The 13,227-nt window shown below is 33.4% G+C and overlaps 1 protein-coding gene across 1 annotated transcript in view; it reads right to left on the bottom strand.

Annotated features, from left to right (window-relative positions):
• Positions 1-8,157, bottom strand: part of LOC146995096 (phosphorylated adapter RNA export protein-like) — a 42,361-nt gene extending 34,204 nt beyond the window's left edge. Inside the window, exon 1 of the mRNA XM_085825536.1 lies at positions 8,139-8,157. The gene's annotated coding sequence lies outside the window, so the exon portion shown is untranslated. The remainder of the gene's footprint in view (positions 1-8,138) is intronic.
• Between the last annotated feature and the right edge of the window lie 5,070 nt (positions 8,158-13,227).

Genomic DNA, 13,227 nt, shown 5'->3' on the forward strand with positions numbered 1-13,227 from the left:
AAAAACTAGCGAGTTCAGTTCTTAACCAACTGTAATATAGCAGTCAGCTTAATTGTGATTTAGGTTTTATCCTGAGAATGATTTGGTTTGATAAATTATGGCAAACAGCATTCGTTCGCATTTCAGCACATGGAAAATAAGTACTTTTAAGGACCATTAATGAAAAAAATTAAGAACCTATGAGCAAATGGGAACTGAATAAATTCAGTTAAAAATAATTTTTATGCCTGAACTTCACTTTTGTAATACCATCCTAAAAGTAAAATAGATCCATAAGAAGGATGAATTATTATTATTAAACATGAATTAACAAAATTATTAATAACTTTGAGAATAAAATCAACTTTATAAAATGTATCAAGTAGCATTGAATATTTTACACTCATAATAGTTGGACATAGTTATAAGAAGATAAATGACATTTTATTTTTGTTTTAATAACAGCTTTATTTTATTATTACTATTTTATGTTTCCTTTTGTCACATACTTACTCAGTTTACAGGTTTAGTAAATTATAGGTAGATTTTATACCAAGCGGCATGGATTAAAATGAGAAGTAAGATGATAATCAGCATGATTCATAACCAAAACTGGATGTTGTCATTGCTGCTGCTTGCTTAGAGAAAGACCTGCTGATTAAAACAAACCTGAAAGGCCTGATGTAGGCACAGTTGGCAAGTTTTAAAAGTTAGTTGGATTCTGTCTGCCGCAGTTAGTGTCGTAGTTTTATGTAGAGTTCCAGGGATTGTAACCCAGTTAATATACTTTAAGGTTCCAATAAGCCACTAAAGCACCAGAGATGATAAATTGTTTGTATCATTTCAAGTCTCACTAGATGCAAAGACTAAGTTTTACATGAATTTTTACATTTCTGTGTTTTATCTTGTGACCACGTAAGAATTAATGAAAAGCAATATCTCAGTTTCATATGCAGAGATAATTTTTAAAGGTAAGCAGTAATAAATAATTAAATTAGGTAGTCCAGAAAAAGGTTAAAAAAGCCTTATTAATATAACAATCTAATAAAATTTCACATTTTAAAATACATTTAATTTACGACACTGATTCATAAACAATATTAGGATAATTACATATTAAAAGCTACAAAACATTTATGTTTTGTAACAATACTCAACAAAATATTTATGCATCTTTTTAATTTAAAGCCTTTTCAGACATTTTGGCTAATTTATATTGATTTCCTTCTCTTTAAGCATCTTTTCTAACAATCAGAAATTTGTCTCAATATGCAAACCAATGTTCTCACTAGTTTCTGTGTGCTTTATCTCCTAACTTAACAATGTACTCCACAATGTACCTCTCCACAATGTACCTATGAGGGTTTACTTGATTTTGTACAAGTTAAATAGTCCAAAACCTCCCAACAGAAGTGAAGCAAATTATTGCTATATCTGAAAGTAACTACAGTCAAAAGTCGTTAATTCGGACACCCATAATCCGGACCTCAAAGCTACAAACTTTCTGCGCATGCGTCACTTTGACGCATGCGCGTAAGATCTTTACGGCTGCGAATATGCTTGTGCGTGTGCGCAAAATATGTTTACGAGTGCGCATTTAATATAATATAACGGACGGTATAAGCTAAGCTAAAATTATCTATTTCAGTTAATGTTGCAGATTGCGTTGTTCCTTAATCTTCGAATTGGATCCGGTTTATTATTTTTTGCAGACTGTTAGAGCAATTTTATAAAAGTAAGCTTGAACTTTCGATTATGTCAAATGGAATTTCTGATATATATTTACTAATATGTAAAGGATCTACAAAGCGAAAGTATGTTTCAAAGTTCATTAAAGAAAAAGTGGAATTGCTGCAAAAAATGGATAAAGGCATATCCTTTGTTTATCTTTAACGCCGCGGCGCACAATGAATTGGAAGTTGATCTGTCAGCACTATCCTTATCTTCAGGGCAGATGTTTTTATTTTATTTGGCTTATAATTCCTTACTAAATGTAGTATTTCATCTCGATGTACTCCGTCTTTGATATGATTTAAATAAAGTTCCTCGTCATTATAATTTGCTTCCGATAGCGAAGAAAGTGACAGAGGTTATCGAAAATGAAAAAATTTCGATTGACAAATTAGTCGGTAGACACAGCAATTATAGGACTTGAACAGCGGAACTTTGTAACTGAACAAGAAATTATGTCTGTTTATAGAATTATTATCACATAAAAAATGAAGCAACTTAAACAACTTACATTGAAAGAAATGTTTAATAAAGTAAACAAATAAATATTAAGCTTTTTTTTTGTAAATTTTGATACCCTTTAGATCATAATTGTTCTTTATTTCATAAATTACGGTTTCATATTTTTAATTTTATAATTTCTGCATGCCATCTTACCAGATTTAAACTGATGATCTATAATCCGGAATCGCCGAAGTCCCGACGAGTCCAGATTAACGACTTTTGACTGTACAATGTCAGATAAAGGTTTAAATAAGCCTCAGAACTTAGAACATAAAGGCATGCTCAAAATAAAGGCTAACAAAATCAATTACAGCTCATGGTGATATAATTAAACAAGAACAGTCAAATTCAAACTAAGAATGTGGATTTATGGTTAAAGTCTAAAACAATTTAATTTTAATTTAGCTGGCTTAGTAACTCTATCACATGAAGAAATAGGAATGGGAAATTATTGTAAAGGCTGAAATCATAAACAACATAAACATATAAACAAATCAAATCATAAACATATAAATTTAAACATTTTATTTTCTACATGCTAACATAAGTTACTTAAGTAAAAAGAAACACTTTAAATGAGAAATAAAAATTTGAATAATATTTACATGTACTTTTCACTGGCTAGGGCATTTTTTAAAAAATCTTTTTTTGGCTTTAATCTTGTAAATATCTTCACAAGCTAATCTGATTTTAATTTTACTGTAAAATTGGACTCGGAATATTGAACTCGCCCGGAAAGCCTCTCGCATGGTCACCATTGGCGAGACAAGACGATACGATGTGAATATTATTTATTGGCAGATCATCACTCTTCTATAGTTTTCCCCGGTCATACAGTACAGAGATAACTGACAAAGTAATTATATTATATAATACTTCACAGTTAATTATTTTTAGACTTTTGGGTCATCTATAAAATCAAATTTAAATTTTACTGAGATGAGAAGTAAACCAGCCGGGACACCGGGATTTTGTCTGCAAACCGGAACATCTGGCAAGCCTAACTATAAGCGTTTTCTTTTCATTCTTCATGCCTCATAATTTGATAATGTCGGAATATGGGATAACAGAAGGAAGAGTGAAAATAAGAGATTTATTTGAAAATTTTGTCAAGCCCTGAAAAAAATTATATCACGTAGGGGACTACGTGACTTTGAACGAAAAGCTACAAACTTTTTGAGGACAATGCTTCTTTCGGCAGTATATACCTAAGAAACCTGCAAGATATGGTATAAAGATATTTGCTGTGGTTTGTTCTAGGATCTTCTATACTTTCAACATGGAAATTTATGCAGATCAGCAGACAGATGGGCCATACAAGAAAGTCAACGATTCTAGTGAAATAGCAAAGCGCATCTTAGCTTTATTACACAAATCTGGAAAAAACTTTACAGCAGACAATTGGTATACCAGTTATGAATTGGCCAATTTCTTACAGAAAATGATTTGATGAACCACAAACAGAGGAAAAAAATTATAATGTCGGAGATGTTAAATGTGCTCAAGGCAAAAAGATGGAAAATCAAAAACTAAATGTGTGAAGTGTAAAAAAAAATGGGTTAGAGTTGACTTTAAGGTATCTCTTGTATTATCGCGAAGTTGTTGTTTCATTTATCGCCAAGTTGTTGTATCATTTATGGTAACCTGAGTAGTTGAATGTTATGGAAACCCTATTATGACGTAAGTATTTGCATTATTCTGGGAAATTTTGAATCATAGGATGTTTTGCAAAGGCTTTTGTGGTGTGTGTTGCTTATGAAGTATATTGCTTAGACGGTACAATGGCTGAATGTAGTAAGATTAATTTGAAGTTTCTGTATGATTTGGAACAAAAGGGGAAAAGTGCACTAATTGAATGAATTGTGCAAATGAAGGTTTACTTAGTAGCCATAGTATATTTTTTACTCTTATTTTTGTGAATTTCTGTGGCAATACCAATATACAGATTGTAGTTCAGATAATTTTAGGAAGTTTTTGAATGCTGTTAAGGAATTTTGTGTGCCACAGACCGAAGACGAACAAATTTCTAAATAAGGTAAAGGGATTTTTGCTTTGTGTAGTTCTAAAATGCATACCAGGTTTTTCCTTTTTAAAATGCATACCAGGTTCCTTTGCATACCAGGTTATTTTATTGTTTGGTTTAAAATGTAGTTTATTGAGATTATGTATTTTTCGTTTGCCTCTACTGTAGAATTGGGTGCTCCTTTGACTTTTTAAGTGAAAATATATGAATGTGTACATGGACAAACTCAAGGAAATGTGTAAAGCATAGTTTGTGCAATTCGAGGATTATTTTTTATGTGTAAATTAATGTGTTCATGGATAAAGGGAGTATGTAATCGCATTTTTGTGCAATTCGGGGATTTATTTTAAAGTGAAAATAGGTCGATGTGTACATGGATACCGAGTTGGTGCAATTCTTTGACTTGTTATTTTGGCTTGTGTAGCGGCAATGTTTGCGCCAAAAATCGCCACTATGCAGACCAAAACAACAAGTCAAAGCATTGCACAATCTCGGTATCCATGTACCGCCAAAAATCGCCAATGGGTACCCCAAAATATACTTTTACCAAAAAATGTCAAGAGCACTGTGAAATAGATGCTTCATGTATAAACTGCAAAATATCTAATGCTTCCTCAGCCTAATTGATCTGATAATTAATAACTTATTGTTCATGTAATAATTCTGCATAATTTGAATTATAATTGCATTCACAAATAAAAAAAAAAATTCTCATGGACATCAATGATACCTAGTCATCTGAAAAAAAAAAAAAAAAAAATATTTATTTGTTTTTAATTTTAAAATTAACATTAAGCTATTTTACATAATAAATGTTGAGTACAACTCTAATATATGCCCTAATTACATCAAATGTGGCGATATGTGTTCTGCGCTGGTTTTTGGCACGATTGCGTGTTCTATGGCAACCCTGTTGACGTTGAAAAATCTTTCGCCGGAGCTCGTTGATTCGCCTCTGTGTCTGAGAAGATGGGAGGGAAAGATAAAATGGTAGTTGTTGAATTGAAGTTCGGCAAAAGGAAATATCATTGTGGCTATCCTGTTGAGGGGTAGTGGGTATTTGGAAGTGTGGAAAGCGGGTCTGGGAGATTATTTTTAATGGCAGTGCATGATAGAAGTAGGGATTTGTAATTTTATTTATTTGTGAACCATAGTATAAATTTTCTGGATAGTGTGTCTGGCTGTCATGTAAATACGATAGTGATTACGTGGCGGCATGTTAAAGGCGGTATGAAATTCATATTTCTGCTATTCGAAAACGCATTAATTCATGGTAAGTGCATTTTATTTTATCCTTGTTCTTATTTTGTAGAATGTTATGTTCATTGGTTCTTTAGTATGAATTTCTGTCGTTATTGTTGTTTTTTTAAACTGTTTGAAATTTACTTTAGTTTATTTTGTTGTTTAGTGTCTAGACTGTGCAATTCATAGATGTTTTTTATAGTTGAAATAGAACGCTGTGTACATGGTATTATTTGAAATTTATTGTTATGTTATTTTATTAAAGCGAGGAGTGCGTAGATCGTAGATTCCTTCCTTGCCCAAATTGTGCAATTAGTAGAATTTTTTTTAAGTTTAAACAGGATGCTGTGTACATGGTATTCTTTGAAATTTATTGTTGTTATGTTAATTTATTAAAGCGAGGTGTGTGTAGTTTGTAGATTCGTTCGTTGCCTACACTGTGCCATTCGTAGATTTTTTTTTTAAGTTAAAACATGTTGCTGTATACATGGATTCTTGTCAAATATTTTTGGTTAGAAACTTTACATTTTTGCTATCTAAATTTTTTGTTTTTGGATTTTTAGCTAAATTCTATGTTGAAAACGTAGTTTTTGGATGTGCGAAAACCGAGTTTTTGGAGACATTTTAGGCTAAAAGTTCGAAATGTAGACAAAAAATTTAGATAGTAATATGGCAGCATGAAGTTTCTCGCCAAAAATATTTGGCGACTTGAGGGCGCATATCAGAGTAGTTCCAAATGTTGCAATTAATATAGAATGCATTTTTTACTTAATTGTAATTATATGTTTAATTTGTATGTCATTTAATTGCTTGGGGTGTGTTGACACCCCATGCACGTTATCCTGTTACATAATACAGCGTGCATCCTCCCGGGTTAACATCCTAAAGCCAATGGTAAGTTAAAAAAAAAAAAAAGAAAAAATATGAATTGAGTTCACTGCCTAAATAAATATACAACTGTAGTGTAAAATTGGGTGCCCCTTTGGCGACAGATTTTGGTGATGAAGCTCCATTTCTGGTTACCATGATAGTTTTCACTTAGTTTTAAATTCCTGATTTTTTTTTTTTTTTTTTTTAAAGTGAAAATGGATTGATGTGTACATGGAGATTCTCAAGGCAAAGCACTATGTCAAGTTTGTGGAATTCTCTGATGTTTTATTAAGTGAAAATAGATCGATGTGTACATGTACAACGTGCAATTCTTTTACTTTTTATTTTGGTTTTGTGCAGCGGCCATCTTGGCATCAAAAAACAAGGGAAACCAATTGAAAACTTGGTTGATCTTTACATTATGGTAACTTGGCGATTTTTTGGCGAAAATTTGGCAACCAACTCTCCTACAGCAACCCTCTATTTTTTTTTCCCCGCCGCCATTTTGTCTTCACGACATGTTTCTTTTCTTCTTATCTACTGAACACTTCTTCCAACAATCTACTAGCCGAATTACACTTATGCTAGAAATTTTATCAAACAAAACTGCTTAATCATGACAAATATTCACTGCAAAATTGGGAAAAAGTGCACAATACCATACACCTTACGCGTTTTTCAAAATAACACATACACATAAACCATGTACACGCCGACTTATTTTTACTTAAAAAAACACCCCAGAATTGCACAAAAATGGCATTGCGCACACTCTTCACTATATCCATGTACACTGCTTTTTTTTTTTTCATAAATTAGAAAAATTTCACGAAAATACATAACAATTTTCTCAATCTTTAAACCCGGTAAAAAGAACATATATGAAATTACCTGATCGCGAAAAAGTATTTAGCCTTTACAAATATGAACATTTCCACATATAAAATAAATAAAATATCCAAAAACTTTTACCTCTAAATCATCTATTACATTATACACGTCACCAACGAATTCATACCGCAAGCATTACAAATACTTACTATCAAATATTTAAATTATTTCCATGCACGTTTATTTCAACTTAAACATATACCAAATTCCTACAAACATAAAATTCACAAAATAACTATCATTTAATTAAAATATCACTAAACCATGTACACGTCGACTTATTTTTACTTAAAAAAACACCCCAGAATTGCACAAAAATGGCATTGCGCACACTCTTCACTATATCCATGCACACTGCTTTTTTTTTCATAAATTAGAAAAATTTCACGAAAATACATAACAATTTTCTCAATCTTTAAACCCGGTAAAAAGAACATATATGAAATTACCTGATCGCGAAAAAGTATTTAGCCTTTACAAATATGAACATTTCCACATATAAAATAAATAAAATATCCAAAAACGTTTACCTCTAAATCATCTATTACATTATACACGTCACCAACTAATTCATACCGCAAGTATTACAAATACTTAGTATCAAATATTTAAATTATTTCCATGCACGTTTATTTCAACTTAAACGTATACCAAATTCCTACAAACATAAAATTCACAAAATAACTATCATTTCATTAAAATATAATTAAATTCAAAAACACTACTTAAAATATGAGCACATACATTAAATTAATAAAAATTACCTTACAATCCTAATTACTTTAAACTAAATCATTGCTAATAACAATTTTCCCAATAATACCAAATTCCTTTCCACCTTACATTTAGAACAATGCATAAAAATAATATCCTCAAATAATTAAAAATACTAACTTACCTAATCTTCTTCAGAATCTTGATTACGTGGCGGATACACTTTTCTAATTCATTCAATAAAATTATTGAAAGATTTTTTCTGCGAATTTTTCCTCCATACTTCCTCCGCTAAATAAAAAGCAAACTTCTCTTTATCACAATGCCTAAATACCCATTTCGAATCACTTTAGTTAGGGCCATGGGATCCAAAAATTACACAACACTGTTTCACACAACACAGAATAAAGCTAAATACAAAATTTCCACATTTTTTCCCGATTTCCCCCCTTTTCCGATTAAAGAACCGTAATTCGTCCATTAATATCACATGACATATCCCATGATCTCTCATTTCCCTCACGTAAAATAATGCGTAATCGGAACTGAGTACTGCTCACATTATTACCAAAGTCCCAGGTAGTAACCTTTATCGCCTCCAAAATGTCGTCAAACTACCAGTTACCATATTGTAAAGATCAACCGAAAACTTTTAACAAATATACATATAGTTACTAAATTACAATGAATTACCTTAAAAAGAGTGTTAAAATTGAATTTTAACAAATGTTGTATAATGCCAAACGTATAGTAACAGGCTGAATTAGTCCTAGGTAAAAAAGTAGTTTCTTATTTTAAAACAGGAAAGAGAATAATCCTACTAACAGAATATATATTCATTATTATCAAAATAATACCTTTTTCTATTTTACACACGCCCCCCCCCCAAAAAAAAAAAAAAAAGTCAGGTAAAATCCTAGTATACCGTGCAGCCTTGGCGCGGTTTTGAAAATTATCGCCAACACCAAAAACGACCCAAAAAATGTTTATGTATATACTATCACTATGTTTATGTATATACTACATAACTATATATATTCTTTGAAAGACCCGTTTACTACTCATCCTATATGTTTCGTTTTTACTGCTCATTATAAAGTCGCCAAATCCCGTATGCACCGGATACTAGGATTCAGGAAAAAGGGTAAGCTATTTCATTTAAATTTTAATAATAAAATTTTGATTTCAAGATAACTGTACATAAGCACAAACTATTCTTAAGTTTACTACAATGAAAAACTGTATTCAGTTTATTGCACTAAAATAAGTAGAAATCGTATTTCTCTATCGAAAATGATAGAGAAAGGGGTAAAGAAAATGTAGAAATAATTCTTAAAGAAGCCAAACTCAAAACCACGTTCTTATTTAATACTAAAAAATTTAAACAGATAACTGTAAAATGTTTTTTCAATTTCTTATCATCAGAAAAGAAACACATAATATTTTAACACATTCTTAAAGGATACAAGTAATTCGCACTTAAAATAATACCTACGTTCAAAGAATGAAAAAAACTACTTAAACACTCGTAAACAATTTTAATATGGAGCGGCAAGAAATCCGTAGTTATAGTACTTTTTCCTATTCACTTTAGTGCCATTATAGATAAAATTTTCTAGATAATTTTCTTCAATAATTTAAATTTTATGCATTATTTTAAACAAAAATTAAATTAAAAAAATTTTGGATGTTTCAGACTGAACGCTTCTGTTTAGATTTCAAAGCAAAATTCCTTTCAACCGTCAAAGATTGTCTACATTGAGCCCTTTAACGACTGACGACGCGCGCCGCCGCCCGATTATGCAACAATTTAAACACATTCCACCCCTTGAAACGGTCAATGCTAATCATATGGCTTTTAAAGACACTGAAAAGGCTGAAGCCATCGCTGACAGCCTTGCTACACAATTTAGTCCATATAACGACGCATACTGTAGCCGCCCGTTAGACAGGGGCGCATACACTCACGTGTGAACATTTTCTGGCACAATCTATCCCGCCTGATCTCAGGCCTACTGACCAAACTGAGCTGCTAGCATTACAATGAAACCCAAAAAGGCACCAGGCATAGATTCAATTTCGAATCTCATGATCAAAAACTTCCCCGGAATGCACGGTCCTGAGTAATCTAATGTTTAAAAAATTTTACTTTTCTGACTGATGGAAAATTGTCATTCCTATTCCAAAACCAAGTCAAAATTTAAGTCTCCTCGTCAACTAAAGGCCAATTACCCTATTATCGTCTCTTTCAAAAATTTGTGAATTTATTTTGCTTAAACAGCTGACTAAATTCTGCCATGATCGAAATTTAGTAATCCCGGAAAAATTTGGCTTCCGGCATGAACACTCGACGGTACACCAGTTACTCCATGTAGTAGAATTCATTCGCGAGGGCTTTCGAAAACGAATTCGTAAAATTAGAATATTTGAATTCGATTTTTTGCATATGATGTGGTTATGTATATGGAATAATACGAGAGTAAAAAAACAAATTTAATATTTTGGTTGATTTTTAGCTATTTTAAAGTCTTCCGTCTCCTTAAGGGAATTTCTCTTTAATTTATTACTATTATTTTGTTACGAATTTGATATTTAAAAAGCTAATGTTAGTTCAATTATAAATTAAATGGTTTTATTTCCCGCGCAGTGCAGCGCGTGACGAATATTAAAAGAAAGCTAAGCCGGGAAATTGAAACTACAAGAGCGCGTGCGTGTAACATTTAATAAATATCTCTTTTTGATTTCGAGAAAGTACTAGAAAATTCTCGCGCGCGATTTTAAAATCTTATGAAAGGAGGAAAACCTCTCAGTTCGTAGTAGTTACTTAGTTTGTTGTTGTTAAGAAAATTGCTCTTGTTGACTGAAACGAATTCGCGGATTAGCTTTCTTTAGCTGCTTTGAATTAAGTTCTCTTGAACGTTTGAGTAGTTAAAAGATAAGTACTGTGAAATATTGTAATACTGCACGAATATTTTAGGAAATTTAAGAATATTTCTTGTGATAATAATAAATTTTTTATCATTTTTCATCGGACTTGTGCATTCATTTCGTAACGAACCCGTACGCACGCAACAATTTTTGGTGTCAGAAGTGGGATTTGAATGCCAATAACAAGAGCAATGGAAGAACAGTTAAGACAATTGATATCAGCCTTTGCCTCGTTTAAGGAAGAAATGAAAGCGGGACAAGTTGAAATGAAAGATAGGGTGAAATCTAGCCAGGAAAAGATGGAAGCTCGGCAAACATCTTTTAAAGAAGAAATTAAAGAGAAAATGGATGCTGGTCAAAAATCCGTTAAGGAAAAGATTAAAGCGGGACAGGAAACCGTTGAAGAAAGATGTAAGTTTTTCAGGAATCATTTAAGGAAGAGATGAAAGCTGTTAAAGAGGAAGTGAAAATAGAGCAAGAGGAAATTAAAAAAAGAGATTACTTGTAAAATAGAAAACAAATTTGAAGCTATGGAAGGCAGAATTGACACTGTTGAAACTAAAGTTGGACAAATAGAAGAAAGAGTTTCTTCGGTAAAAGAACAAGTAGAAGAAAGAATTTCTTCTGTAAAAGAACATATAGAAGAGCGAGTTTCTGCCGTCGAGCAACAAATTGATGGTAGGGTTTCAGCCGTTACGAAAGAAGTCGATACTTTAAAGAAATTCGTAGCGAGCACTTCGGAGGGTTTAAAATTTCTACCCATGCCAGCTCGTCCCTCTCTGAAGCTGTCGACATATGATGGTAAGACCTCCTGGCAGGTGTATAAGACACAATTTTCTATCGTGGCGGATGCGAATGGATGGGATTCCCAAGCTAAGGCCTGTCATCTCGCCGCTTTTTTAAGAGCCGACGCAGCGGATATCCTTCAGACTTTTCCCGAAAACAAAAGGTTTGATTTCGAAGCTCTATCCGGCGCATTGGAGCTGCGCTTTGGAGGGAAGTGTTTAAAAGACTACAGCAGGCTTCAACTAAAATCCCGTCAGCAGAAGCCCACCAAAACACTTCAGGAGCTCGCCACGGGTGTTGAAAGGCTGTCACATCACGCCTTTTCGGAGTGCCCGACAGAAACAAGAGAAATCCTGTCGCTGCAATATTTCATCGATGGCATCCGGGACCCTGAAATACAGAAAGCACTGCGAATGGCGGATGTTAAAGATGTAAAAAGCGCTCTGTTGTATGCCGTGAAATTTGAGGGAGCCCAGCAAGCAACTCGTAGAGATCGCTACCCAGTCAGAGCTGTGCGAGTCCACGGGCCAGGGGATCAACTGATGGCTCGTTTAGATGATTTAGCCAGAGAAGTCAATGCTTTGATACAGAGTAGGAGTGAGAACAATGTGGTGTTAGAAATGTGGCATTGAAGGGCACATTCAACGGCATTGCAGAACACCCCAGGGCACGGATAATAAAATCGATGATTTGATAAGACCAGTGAATGCCTTGAGATGGAACACTGGTGAAAAGAAACCAACCCTAAAGTGCTGGAACTGCGGTGTTGTAGGCCATATACGAAGGAACTGCAGAACACAACAGAGCACGGAAAATAAGACAGACAAATTGAAAGGACATTTAAATGCAATGGGACGGAAAAGGATTGACAAGAAACTAAAGTGCTGGAACTGTGGAGCTGAAGGCCACGTACAAAAGAATTTCAGAACACCCCAGGGTACGAAAATTGAGAACTTTCTGAGCAATGACGCAGGAAACAAATTAATGATCATATCAAGGAACGGAGGTTGCCAGATAATGAAAAACCTTGTTTTAAAGCACTCAAGATTTCTAGAGTGTGTGGCAACAGTAACGGACTGTCCATCAATGGGCATATGGATGGAATTCCTTGCAATATGATCATTGACACAGGAGCCAATGTTACCATCATTAGGAAAGATTTAGCTGAACAGTTTAAAGATAAACTTATTTGGACGCCATCCTGTGCTACCCTTCAGACTGCGTCTGGTGATAAGATCGACATAGCTGGGAAGTTAAACGTGAACATCATGTTTGGAAGTGACGCCTACCATCATACGGCTTATGTGGCGAATATTACAGATCCATGGCATACTCGAATTGGACTTTTTAACCCTTAGCCTGTCGAGTGATTTTCTGCGAATCCCTTTAAAACTGTCGCTAGTTTTGGACCGAACTTCCCGTAAAATGTCGCGAAAATAACCCTAAACCTCTGAAAATTGTCAAGCAGCTCTTTTGTTATTTCCCATCCCTCCCAGAATTTTACTTCAATGATTCCGCTAAGTGAGATTGATTACACTAGATATTGTTCGTAAATGTGA

This window comes from Stegodyphus dumicola, chromosome 10 (assembly GCF_044657685.1).
Source record: "Stegodyphus dumicola isolate Sdum_Otavi_A_Nest chromosome 10, ASM4465768v1".
NCBI lineage: Eukaryota > Metazoa > Arthropoda > Arachnida > Araneae > Eresidae > Stegodyphus > Stegodyphus dumicola.